Source organism: Erinaceus europaeus, chromosome 20 (assembly GCF_950295315.1).
Source record: "Erinaceus europaeus chromosome 20, mEriEur2.1, whole genome shotgun sequence".
Taxonomy (NCBI): Eukaryota; Metazoa; Chordata; class Mammalia; order Eulipotyphla; family Erinaceidae; genus Erinaceus; species Erinaceus europaeus.
The window spans coordinates 28917479-28930477 of NC_080181.1; the positions used below are offsets into that span (position 1 = coordinate 28917479).

Below are 12999 nucleotides of genomic sequence, written 5' to 3' on the forward strand. Positions count from 1 at the left end.
TCGAGGGTAAGAGGGTAAGGGGGCCGCGCGGTTGCCGGCGGAGAAGCCTGCGGGGCGAGGGCGGAGGTGGAGTGGGGTGCGCGCCCGCGGGCTCCGAGCGCTTCCCGCGCCAGGGATTTGCATGTTGGTTTTCCCACGCCTCCAGCTTTCAAACAGCCTTCACTTGGCAAGGAGGGGCTTGTGCTTGAACATCCCTGGAAGGAAAGCAGAAGCTATAGCGTCCTCCCGACAGCAGAAATCTACTTTAGACATAAAGACAATACCGATTTCTTTTATATATATATATATATATATATATATATATATATATATATATATATATATATATATATTTATTTATTTTTCCCTTTTTGCTGCCCTTTTTTTTTAATTTTTGTTACTGTTGATGTCATTGTTAGATAGGACAGCGAGACATGGAGAGAGGGGAAGACAGAGAGGGGGAGAGAAAGACAGACAGCTACAGACCTGCTTCTCCGCCTGTGAAGCGACTTCCCTGCATGTGGGGAGCCGGGGGCTCGAACCGGGTTCCTTAAGCCGGTCTTTGCGCTTTGCGCCGCGTGCGCTTAACCCGCTGCGCCACCGCCCGACTCCCGGCTATACAGATTTATATTTGTGTGATCGGTTGCAGTTTCCAAAAAGTCCTCAAATACAGAGAACGTCTAATCCTCTCAGCAACTGTTTTACGTAGATTTTTTTTTTTTTGAACCCTTATCCCTGCCGCCATTTTCATGATCCCATCGTCAGAGATGGAGAAAACCGGGAAGCTGCGAATTTAGGCCCAGAAAGTTTTGTGCTGAGCATTTGGAGAAGGGAAATAAAAAGGAGGCCAGTGTTGACACCAGGAGAGAAATGGCTGGGACAGAGCCAGGCTTGACAAGGGGGTGGGAGCTTGTGCAAGGTGGTCGGGAGATGAGTTGGAGTGGAAGCACCAGCTAGAAACTTGGAGGAGTATCAAATGGAGTCTTAAGACCATTGACTGGGACCATTAAATCCCAGAACATTGAACAAGCCTTTCTTTCCCTTTTTTCTTTCTTTTCCCTTCCTTCCTTCCTTCCTTTTTTTTTTTTTTTTTTTTTTTTTTTGCCTCCAGGGTTATCACTGAGGCCCAGTGCAAGTACTTCTTCTTCTTCTAGCGTTTGCCCCTATGAACCCACCACTCCCGGTGGCCATTCCCCCTACCCCATTTTATTTGCTAGGACAGAGAAGTTGAGAGCAGAGGGGGGAGTTAGGGAGAGAAAAAAAAGTAGACACCTGCAGTACTGCTTTGTCACTTGTGAAGTGTCCCCACTGAAGGTGGGAGCCTTCTTTTATATAGATAGGCAGAGATCAATCCCCTGCACCACCATCAGCCAGAGCGGAGCAGTACTCTGGTAAAGAGAGAGAGAAAGAGTGAAAGAGACCACAACACTGAAGTTTCCTTCAATGAGGTGGGAATTGGGCTTGAACTTGGCAAGGTAGTGCCCTAAGTGAGCTATTTCTCTGGCCCCATTGAGTAAGTCTACTTGTTTCTCTCATGTGCTGATGTGACAACTCTGTTACAGCAAGCCTGCATGCGGGCACAAAAAGGTGTATATACCTTTCTTAGATTATTCTCTGGCTCCTTTCCTCTTACGTGTTTCTGTGTTTTCATTTGAAAATTCTAACTGGGGGAGATAGCATAATGGTTATGCAAAAGGCTTTCGTGCCTAAGTCTTGGAGATGCCAGGTTCAATCCCCTGGCACCACTATAAATCAGAGCTCAACGGTGATATCTAGTTTAAAAAAAATTATGGGGATGAATGATGGTACCCCTCCTAAGCTCACATATTACCATGCTTGAGGATCTGGGTTTAAGGCTTGAATCCCCACCTGAAGAGGGAAAACTTCACTAGTGGAGCAGGAAGGTGTCTCTTCCTTCCCTCTGTTTCTCCTTCTTTATCTCTGTATCTCACCTGCTATCAAAGGAAAAATGGAAAAAAAAAAAAGCCACCATGAGCAGTATAGTCATTCTATAGGCACTGAGCTCCAGCAATAACTTTGGTGGAAAAAGAAAGAATGGTTAAGCACATGGACCTGTGCAAGAACCCAGGTTCAAGCTCCCAGCTCCCCACCTGCTGGGGGATCGTTTCACAAGTGGTGAAGCAGGTCTGCTGGTGTCTTTTTTTTTTTTTTTTTTTGCAAAGACATAAGAAATCTGTATTTTGAAAGGAACAGAACCACCTTTGGGAGGACAGCGGGTCCTGGGGGAGGTGCAGAGGGGCAAAGGCTGCGCACTCGCTGGTCTGGAAGTATGTCAGCTCCTCGTGTGTGGCCTTGCCTGTCTGGTAGTTGTGCAAGGCCGGGGGCTTGTTCTTGTGCGGGAGACTCTGGAACACACGCTCGCCATCCACTTGCACCTTGATGAAGTAGATGGTCCCGGCCACCACCTGGGTCTTGAACTCAATGGCCTTAGACATGCTGAACTTCTAGTTCACCACCTGGGTCTTGAACTCAATGGCCTTAGACATGCTGAACTTCTAGTTCTCTTTCTCCTCCAGCTGGGTCTGCACCTGGTCGGCCAGGGCCTGGATCTCCTCAGTGGCGGCTGGGCGGGCACAGCATCCTGGTGGGCCAGTGGGTGAGGCACAGCGGGGTCTCAGGTCTGCTGGTGTCTTTCCCTCTCTATCTTCCCCTCCCCTCTCAGTCTCTTTCTGTCCTATCCAACAACAACAAAATGGGGAAAAAAATGACTGCCAGGAGCAGTGGATTGTAGTGTAGGCATCGAGCCTCAGCAATAAACCTGGAAGCAAAACAAACAAACATACAATAAATGAAAGAAAGAATGAAAAAAGAAATTATCTTCCTCTTACCTACCCTCACCCCTGAGCCCAAGAATAAAAGCCTATTAATGACTGTTGGCTATTAAGGGAGCAGTGCCAAATAGTAGGAAAGCTTGTGAGAACAGACACAAAGATACACACTGTAAGGGCTGACTGCTCTGTGTTGGCTTAAGGCAAGGTCAGTTTCTGTGGCTTCTGCAGCCTCCCACCTTTGTCTTCTGGTGCTGGTTGAGGCTTGCCTTTGAGCTGGTGGAATACAGACACCTTTCTTGGACAGTAGGTTAAATGTAAATGATGAGACTGTTGAAAAAGCTTTATGAAACCAGAATCTGACACACAAATGCAGACAGTAGAAGGAACCTATAATGATTAACCTGGTGTAGGTGGTTCTAAGGAATTCAAATCCCAGGCAAACAGGATGTCCATCATGAACTGTGCTGGGGACAAAGTTCTGGTGGAAATGGTACTTCATACAGGGTGGAGTGTTAGAACAAAATGGACAGAATCACTATTGAATTAGGGCAGAGGGGAGATAGCATTTTATACATAACCATATGTACAAAACTTTCATGCCTGTGGTTCTGAAGTTCCAGGTTCAGTCCCCTGCTCCACACAAACCAGAGCTCAACAACAAGGACAACAACAATAATAACTACAACAATAAAACAACAAGGGCAACAAAAGGGAATAAATAAAATAAAAATAAAATAAATATTAAAAAAAATAAAACAGAGAGACTTAAAAAAAAATACACACCGGGAGTCAGTGGTAGCCCAGCAGGTTAAGCTCAAACCAGGGACCTCAGGAACAGTACGTTGTTATTGATGTTGTTGGATAGGACAGAGAGAAATGGAGAGAGGAGGGGAAGACAGAGAGGGGGAGAGAAAGATAAGACACCTGCAGACCCGTTTCACCACTTGTGAAGCGACTCCCCTGCAGGTGGGGAGCCAGGGGCTCGAACCGGGATCCCTATGCCGGTCCTTGCGTTTTGCATCATATGCACTTAACCCACTGCGCTACCGCCTGGCTCCCTTTTTTTTTTTTTTTTTTTTTTTTTTGCCTCCAGGGTTATTGCTGGGGCTCAGTGCCTGTACTATGAATCCACTGCTCCTGGAAGCCATTTTTTTGCCCTTGTTGCCGTTATTGTTATTGTTGTCATCGCTGTTGTTGGATAGGACGAAGAGAAATTGAGAGGGGAGGAGAAGACAGGGAGGGGGAGAGAAAGATAGACACCTACAGACCTGCTTCACCACTTGTGAAGTGACCCCCCCCTGCAGGTGGGGAGCTGGGGGTTTGAACTGGGATCCTTGAGCTATTCTTTGTGCTTCTCATCATGTGCACTTAACCACCTGGCCCCGCCTGGCCCCCTTAAATAGCTTCTTTAGTGCAGAGGACTTTGGGAAGGAGGAAGGTTGGGTAAATTAGGAAGGTGATTCAAAGCAGTCTCCATAAAGGGAGGTGTAAAATCTTCTGCTTTTCACTTTCCATAAACCAGATGCTCTTTAGATAGTCTCTATCTCAAAGATGGACATTATGCCTCCAGCATCCCACAGATGACATTAGACATTAACCTTTTGCCACAAATGTATTTCTTCTTGTGGAGGAGGCCAACTTTTTTGTTTGTTCACTTCTAGATATAATCCACAGAGCATACAATTTACCCAATTAAAAGTGTGTAATTGGACTGGCGAAATAGCTCTCTTAGATAGTCCACTGCTTTGCCAGATGTGCAACCCAGGCTGGAGCCTGGTCCCCACTGCATTAAAGTAAGCTTTGATGTTGTGGTCTCTTTCACTCTCTCTCTCTTTCCTTCTTTTTTTTTTTTTTTTTTTTTTTTAGAAAGAATCAGAGCATCACTCTGGAACATGTAATGTCAAGGATCAAACTCAGGACCTCCTGTGGGTTTTTTTTTTTTTATCTTGATTTATTTATTGGATGCAGCTAGCCAGAAATTGAGAGGGAAGGGGGAGACAGAGAGGGAGAGAGACATAGAGACACCTGCAGCACTGTTTCACCACTTGTGAAACTTTCTCCCTGCAGGTGGGGACCAGGGGCTTGAACCCATGTCCTTGCACATTGTAACATGTGCAGTCATCCAGGTGTGCCACCACCCAGCACCCCCTCTTGTTTCTTTGCCTTCTCTTTCTTTAATTAAATAAAAGTAACTCCTGTATTTTTTTAAACATGTAGTTATACACTTATCACAATCTAAATTTTTAATTTTTTTATACTGATTTAATTTTTTGGACAGGACAGAGAGGAACTGAAAAGGAGGGCTGAGAATGAGAGACAAAGAGACACTTGCAGCATTGGCTTCCCTGCTGGTAACAAGTGCATTCAACCAGGTGTGCCACCCCCCACCCAGCCCTGAATTCACTGCTTGGGACGCTTTCCCCTGCTGGTGGGGCCTTGGGTCTTGGATGATCATGTGTGCATTTAACTAAGTGCACCACTGCCTAGCCCAACAATAATTTTTTTGGCACCAGGACTTAGTCCCTGTGCAATTCCACTACTCCCAGAGGACTCACACACCCACCCCCGTACACCTTTTACATTTCAAAGGGGGGAAGAGAGGGAGAGAGAGAGAGATGGAGAGAAGTACACCACTCTACTATTTACAGAGCTCCCTCTAGGTTGCTATACTTGGTTCTCCCAAGTGGTAGTGGAGGCTGGAACATGGGTCCTCATGCATGACAAAATATGCACTTCACTGAGTAAGCTGACTTCTGGCCTCTAAGTCAATTTTTGAACATTCTTATCATCCCTGAAAGACATTTGGACCCATTAGCTGTCATTTCTCTCCCTCCTCCCCTCCCTCAATATTTATTGGATAGAGACAGCCATGAATCGAAGGGGAAAGGGGAGATAGAGAAGAAGAGAGGCAGAGAGACACCCGCAGCACTGCTTCACCACCTGCTTTCCCCCTGCAGGTGAGGATGGGGGACTCAAACCTGGGTCCTCGCGTGTTGTCATGTGTGCTCAACCAGGTGCGCCACCACCCAGCCCCCCAAACATGGGATATTGACCTCTTCCTTTCTTGGCTACCACACATTCTCAGCTATCACCTGAGTCCCCCAGATCACATGAGGTTCGATGACATACAGGTTTAGAGCTTTCTGTGTTCCCCAGTACTCTTAAAGTCTGTTTAGAAAAATACTTTTGGAGATATAAGTGTTTCTGATACAACTGTTGAAATACAGCTTATTTTTAGATTGGAAATGGTGATCTATAATTAAAAAATATATTTATTTATTCCCTTTTGTTGCCCTTGTTTTATTGTTGTAGTTATCATTGTTGTTGTTATTGTTGGATAGGACAGAGAGAAATGGAGAGAGGAGGGGAAGACAGAGAGGGGGAGAGAAAGATAGACACCTGCAGACCTTCTTCACCGCTTGTGAAGTGACACCCCGACAGGTGGGGAGCCAGGGGCTCATACCAGGATCCTTAGCCGGTCCTTGCATTTTGCACCACGTGAGCTTAGCTTGCTGGGCTACCGCCCGGCTTCCCCTGCATGATTCTTATACTAAACAAATAATCAAACCAAAGCCTGAGGCCCTAGAAGTCTCAGTTCAATCCCAAGCACCACCATATGCCACAGCTGAGCAATGCTTTGGTCAGTCAGTCAGTCAGTCAGTCTCTCTCTCTCTCTCTCTCATAAATACATTTTTACAAAAATCTGTAAATAAAAAGCAACCAAGATAGTTGGCAGTGTTTTATTTCAATGATTTGATCTTAAAGCTTATGTCAACTTTGAGTCCCACAAAGCTATCTTTCTTCCTCTTCTCATGGTTCACAGCCAAAGTTCTTCATTTTGCACTTCCTTTTATTTTATTTTTACTTTGCATCCCTTCTGACTTTGATTCTCCCTTTATTCCATCAAAGTGTGTCTCCTAAATGTCAACAGTTATTTCTGTGTTGCTAATCCAAATATATTTTACTCGACTTTTTTTTTTGTCTTTTTCTTTTAAATCACTAGTTCTTCAGAGAGAGAGAGGGGGGGGAGAGAGAGAGAGAGAGAGGTGGGCCAGGGTAGATAGCATAATGGTTATGCAAAGATACTGTCTTGCTTGAGGCACCAAAGTTCCAGGTTCAGTCCTTCAGTCCCCTGCACCACCATAAGCCAGAGCTGAGCAGTGCTCTGGTAAAAAAAAATAAAATAAAAGTTATTTGTTTATTCATTCATTCATTCATGAGAGGAGAGCTATAACTAGAGCACCATTCTGATACCTGTGATTCTGGTAATCAAACTTGGGACCTCATGTTTGAGAGTCCAGTATTTGATTCACCGTGTTACCTCCTGAGCCCACCACTTTACCTCTTTTGATGTTGCTTTTGCTCAGTTGTGAAACAAAACAGCTAGTTGTGGTTCATTTCCAAAGGTATTTTATTTACACTCTTGACAAAAAGAAAAAGAAAAAAGACACTTAAGTGAATTGGGAATCAGTAAGCCAACCACATACATTTTCTGGAATCCCAGAAGAATTATGAATGAGAGAGAAAAAGACAGAGAGAGGGAAAGAGAGAGAAAGAGAGGCTGAGACTTAAACTAGGGGCTGGACAGTGACATAAGAATTATGGTGCTCAAGGACCCAGGTTCAAGTTCCCAGTCCCCCCTGCTAGGGGAAGGTTCCATGAGTGATGAGGCAGTACTGCAGGTGTCTCTGTTTAACTCTCCTTCTTTCCCTCAATTCTCTACCCTATCAATTTCTCTTGGCCTCTCTCCAATAAATAAATAAATAAATAAATAAATAAATAAATAAATGTTAAAAAGAAAAGAAAAGAAATAATGCCCACATATCCTGAATTCTGATTTACAACCCCAAGTATTTCTTTCAAACCAAGAAAAGGTGAAATCAAACTATTCAAAAGCAAGAGTGTCTTGAAAACAGCAAAAGAAAAGAACCTATCACATACTAGATAGGCTGAATAATACTGCCAACTCCTTTCTCACTAGAAACAGAAGAGCGGGGCCAGGTGGTGGTGCACCTGGTTGAGCACATGTATTACAATGCCTAAGGACACAGGTTCGAGCCCCTGGTCCCCACCTGCAGGGGAAAGCTTTGTGAGTGGTTAAGAAGTGATGCAGGTGTCTCTCTGTTTCTCCCCCTCTCTATAACTCTCTTGATTTCTGGCTGTCTCTATCCAATAAATAAAGATAATAAAAATTTGTTTAAAAATAAGAAAAAAAAAGAAACAGAAGAGCATGGGAGGAAACTTTTAAAGTGCTTAAAGATAAAAACCATCCATTTCATATCCCCAAATTTTCCACAAAACTTTCCTTCAAAAGTTTCCCTTCAAGGACTGGGTGGTGGTGCACCCAGTAGAGCATGAGTGTTACAGTGTGCAAGGACCTGAATTCAAGCTTTGAGTGCCTCCTTGCAGGGGGAATCTTCATGATCGCACACCAGTACAAATGTATCCAGCAACACCAAACAGTCCTCATCACAGGATCTCCCTAATTTTTTTTTAACTTTTCTATTTTTAATATTTATTTTATTTATTCCCTTTTGTTGCCCTTGTTGTTTTATTGTTGTTGTCGTTGTTAGATAGGACAGAGAGAAATGGAGCGAGGAGGGGAAGACAGAGAGGGGAAGAGAAAGACAGACACCTGCAGACCTGCTTCACCGCCTGTGAAGTGACTCCCCTGCAGGTGGGGGAACCGGGCCTCGAACCGGGAGACTTACGCCGGTCCATTAATGCTTTGCGCCACAAGCGCTTAACCCGCTTCGCTACCGCCCGACTCCCCCAATTCTTTTTATATTTTCACTCAGTTTATCACTGAGACTTGGTGCCTGCATGACAAATCTGCTGCTTTAATAACTTTCTTCTTCCTCTTTTTATAGAGACAGAGAATTGAGAGGGTAGATAAGATAGAGAAGCAGAGAGAAGGAGAAACACCTACAGCACTGCTTCACTGCTGTTGAAGTTTCCCACCTGCAGGTGGGGGATCAAGTGCTTGAACCTGGGTCTTTGCTATGGTAATGTCTGCTCTGAATTGGGTGTGCCATTGCCCAGCCCTTCCCAGACACTTTAGAACAGATATGCATAGTTGTTTGCAAATAAAGCCTGTTCTGTTCCTTCTAGATTGAAGAACAGTATTGGGAATGAGGCTACCACTGCTTCAAGATCAAACCCACTGTCACACCGGGGTGAACTAGAGCAAGAGCAAGTAAAAGCTGCACAAAATTTTACCATTATGGAAGGTTGCTTTTTTCTCCATCGGGATCCACTTGGTGACTGGAAGCCTTTGACTGTTTCCCAGAATTTCACTTAGAGTTGGTTCATACACTTTCTGCCTTTAAAAGATCATTTCTCTGAAGGTATGAATGTTTAAAGCTAGATAATCATGCTTTCCTCCCCCATTTATTAATGTGGTGGATCACATTTATCGATTTACATATATTTAACTAGCCTTGCATTCCTGGGATAAACCTCACTTGGTCGTGATGAACAATCTTTTTAATATACTGCTGTATCCAGTTGGCTAGGATCTTGTTCAATATTTTTACATCTATGTTTGTCAGAGGTACTGGTCTGTAGTTTTGTTGTTGTTGTTATTGTTGTGTCCTATCTGCTTTTGGTGTCAGAGTGATGTTGGCTTCATAGAAGGTAGAAGGGAATATCCCTTCTATATTTTGGAAGAGCTGAAAAAGTATAGGTATTGGGTCCACACTCCCAAAGGAAAAAGAGTAGAGAACCTTCCAATGGAGGGGATGGGATATGGAACTCTGGTAGTGGGAATTGTATGGAATTATACCCCTCTTATCTCACAATCTTGTCAATCATTATAAAGTAAAAAAAAAAAAGTATAGGTATTAACTCTTCTTTGAAGGTCTTGTAGAATTCATTTGTAAAACCATCTGGCCCTGGACTTTTATTGTTGGGAAGGTTCTTGATAACTGTTTCAATTTCTTTGGCTGTAATTGGCCTGTTCATGTTTTCTAGTTCCTCTGAGTTCAGTTTTGGAAGGTTATATGTTTCAAGGAGTTTTTTTTCCATTTCTTTCAAGTTCTCTAGCTTGGTGGCCTATAGTTGCTCATAGAAACCAAATTCTATCTACTCAATGAGCTACACTGACAGCATCTGCATTATTGTCACCCCTTGATAATCTTTAGAAGAAGCACTGTGTACGATGGCCAAGATATATATTGGCAAATATATATGTATCAAGTAAAGGACGATTACTGTCCTTATGACAACCTTTGTTAGAATCATCAAACAAGGGAGTCAGCGGTAGTGCAGCAGGTTAAGTGCAGGTGGCGCAAAGTGCAAGGACCAGTGTAAGGATCCAGTTCAAGTCCCCAGCTCCCCACCTGCAGGGGAGTTGCTTCACAAGCGGTAAAGCAGGTCTGTAGGTGTCTATCTTTTGTCCCCCCCTCTGTCTTCCCCTCCTCTCTCCATTTCTCTCTGTCCTATCCAACGATGACATCAACAACAACAATATCTACAACAGTAAAACAACAAGGTCAACAAAAGGGAATAAATAAATATATATAAAAAAAGTATCATCAAACAAGGGAGTTGGGCGGTAGCATAGCGGGTTAAGTGCAGATGGTGCAAAATGCAAGGACTGCATAAGGATCCCAGTTCGAGCCCCCGGCTCCCCATCTGCAGGGGAGTTGCTTCACAGGCGGTGAAGAAGGTCTGCAGTGTCTATCTTTCTCTCCCCCCCTGTCTTCTCCTCCTCTCTCCATTTCTCTCTGTCCTATCCAACAACAACATCAATAACAACAATAATAACTACAACAATAAAACAAGGGCAACAAAAGGGAATAAATAAATATTTAAAAAAAAAAGACTCATCAAACAAGTAAATGCAATAAAACAGTAAAGCTTGAGGCTAACTAAGACCTCACTAAAATCCTAGGTGTATTTCCTCCCTAACTTGAGGCCAGACCTCATAAACCTAATACCTGTTTGAATGCAACAAATGACACTCAATGCTTTAAGAGCTGGAAGAAAATCTGAGTTTGTCAGATAAAGAAGAGACTACAAAAACTGGAAAAAGAAAAGAGACTAGCTCACTGACCTTTTTGGTCACTACCTGGCTACTCGATCACTTGGGAATCCTTGGATTTCTTCATAGATATGATGGGCATAGACCCCCTCTTTCCATCATCATAGGTCACTTCCATCAGGAACATCAACACAAGCCTGCATAGGCCCTTGCCCTCACTATAAAGTAGCAATGTTAAGGACTGCCTCACTTTCTGAAGGGTAGCTGGGCCATTCTACTCTGCCTCTTGAGAAAGACTGGTCCTGAAATGAGTACTTCCTAGTACGTTCCCATCTGTGACCATGGTCTGTGAACTCAGACTGACAGGGACTCAGAGGTTACACAGGCTCCTGTGCTAAATATGAATATACATGGGCCCTGGGTCAGATTGATGGGGTTAACAGTTAATTATACTTATATATTTTCTTTTTTTTAATTTTTTATTGGGGAATTAATGTTTTACATCCAACAGTAAACACAATAGTTTGTACATGCATAACATCCCCCAGTTAATTATACTTATCTATTTTCTTTAAGTTCGGGAGCTACTCTCTGCCCTAATCCAGCATTCTAGTTCTATTCTCAACTCTGACAGCATCTTCCCAAACAATAGTTTTACTCCACATACCTGTTAGTTATCAAGCTCAAGAAAATATTGCTAAAGTAATGGGCCCCAGGAACATACCTAAAATAGACTTCCTAGCTTCTTTTCACCCTAAGATTCCTTTTCTCATCTGTTCTATTCCTACTTTTTGGTTTCTGTTTATTAAACATTTTGTCTTGCTTTATATTTGTCTTACTTCCGTTCAACCCCCAAATTACAGATGCTACTTTTTTATGTATTTATTCCCTTTTGTTGCCCTTGTTGTTTTATTGTTGTAGTTATTATTGTTGTTATTGATGTCGTCGTTGTTGTATAGGACAGAGAAATGGAGAGAGGAGGGGAAGACAGAGAGGGGGAGAGAAAGATAGACACCTGCAGACCTGCTTCACCACCTGTGAAGCGACTCCCCTGCAGGTGGGGAGCCGGGGGCTCGAACCAGAATCCTTACGCCGGCCCTTGCGCTTGGCACCACATGTGCTTAACCCACTGCACTACTGCCCGACTCCCACAGATGCTATTTTGATTCCATCCTGACTTCTGTGGGCAGACGACTTTACCAGTGTGTCCTGGAACTTCACCTCTCCAGAGCCCTACCCTACTAGTGAAAGATAATAATAACAGGCTGGCAGTATGAATAGATCTGCCAACATCCATGCCCAACAGAAAAACAATTACAGAAGCTAGAAGTTCCACCTTTTTGCACACCAAAAAGAATTTTGGTCCATACTCCCAGAGTGGCAGGGGGAACTTTAGGGGGAGATGGTCAGAAGGCTCTGGACCCCATTTCCATCAGAACCTTGAGAGACAAGAGGAAAAAAGGAAAGACATTTAGAAGTAGTAATAGGTCTAGGTGTGACTTAGAAAGGAAGAGAAGGCAGGACCATAGAAAAAAAATAGTCAAATATAGATAGACAGTTATAGAAATAATAGTCAACCCATACCTGTAACCTTGGGAGAATGACTGCAGTTTCCAATGAAGGGAATGGGGACACAGAACTCTAGTGGCAGAAACGGTGTGGAATTATACCCCTGTTATCTTATGGTTTCATAAATCAATATTAAATCACTAGTAAAAATGATGATAGTAACAGAAAGTTTAAAGTGTTCTCACCTGCCATGTTGTTGATGACTTCTTCAACATTGCTTTGCTTTTATTTGGACTTTTACCAGAGGGCAGCAGAGGACTTGGCATGTGGCCTAAATGAGGGTGTGCTAGTCACCCAACAGGGGGAACAAAGACACTCGCAACCCCTATAAAGGAGCTTGGAATAGGGGCTTGTTTGGGAAGTTAGATTTTTATAGATGAGGAATCTACAAGGATAGTGGATGACAGCTGAGACCAGATAAGCTTATGAAACGAGGCTATGTCCAGGTAGTAAATCGTGCTGGGGGCCAGAGCTTGATGACAGTCATGGACAGCTGCAGCTACATGCCACGGAAGGCGGGGTCTGATCGCGGGCTGCACATTAATTCCAGCTCGTGAAAGATCTTGGGTAATACCCAAAATGACCAAGTAGAAGACTATGTGCAGAGGATGAGATAGATGGCTGATTTGGGTACGCAATCAGAAAACCTCCCCTTAGGGATTAGGGACTTTGCCT

At 43.6% G+C, this 12999-nt stretch overlaps 1 long non-coding RNA gene across 1 annotated transcript; it reads right to left on the reverse strand.

Annotated features, from left to right (window-relative positions):
- Window positions 1–352: 352 nt before the first annotated feature.
- LOC132535017 (uncharacterized) lies at window positions 353–12668 on the reverse strand. The gene is made up of 3 exons (XR_009546800.1): window positions 12510–12668; window positions 12340–12396; window positions 353–2758 (listed from the first exon to the last, which is right to left on the reverse strand). It is a non-coding gene; the product is annotated as an uncharacterized LOC132535017 (long non-coding RNA).
- Window positions 12669–12999: the final 331 nt, after the last annotated feature.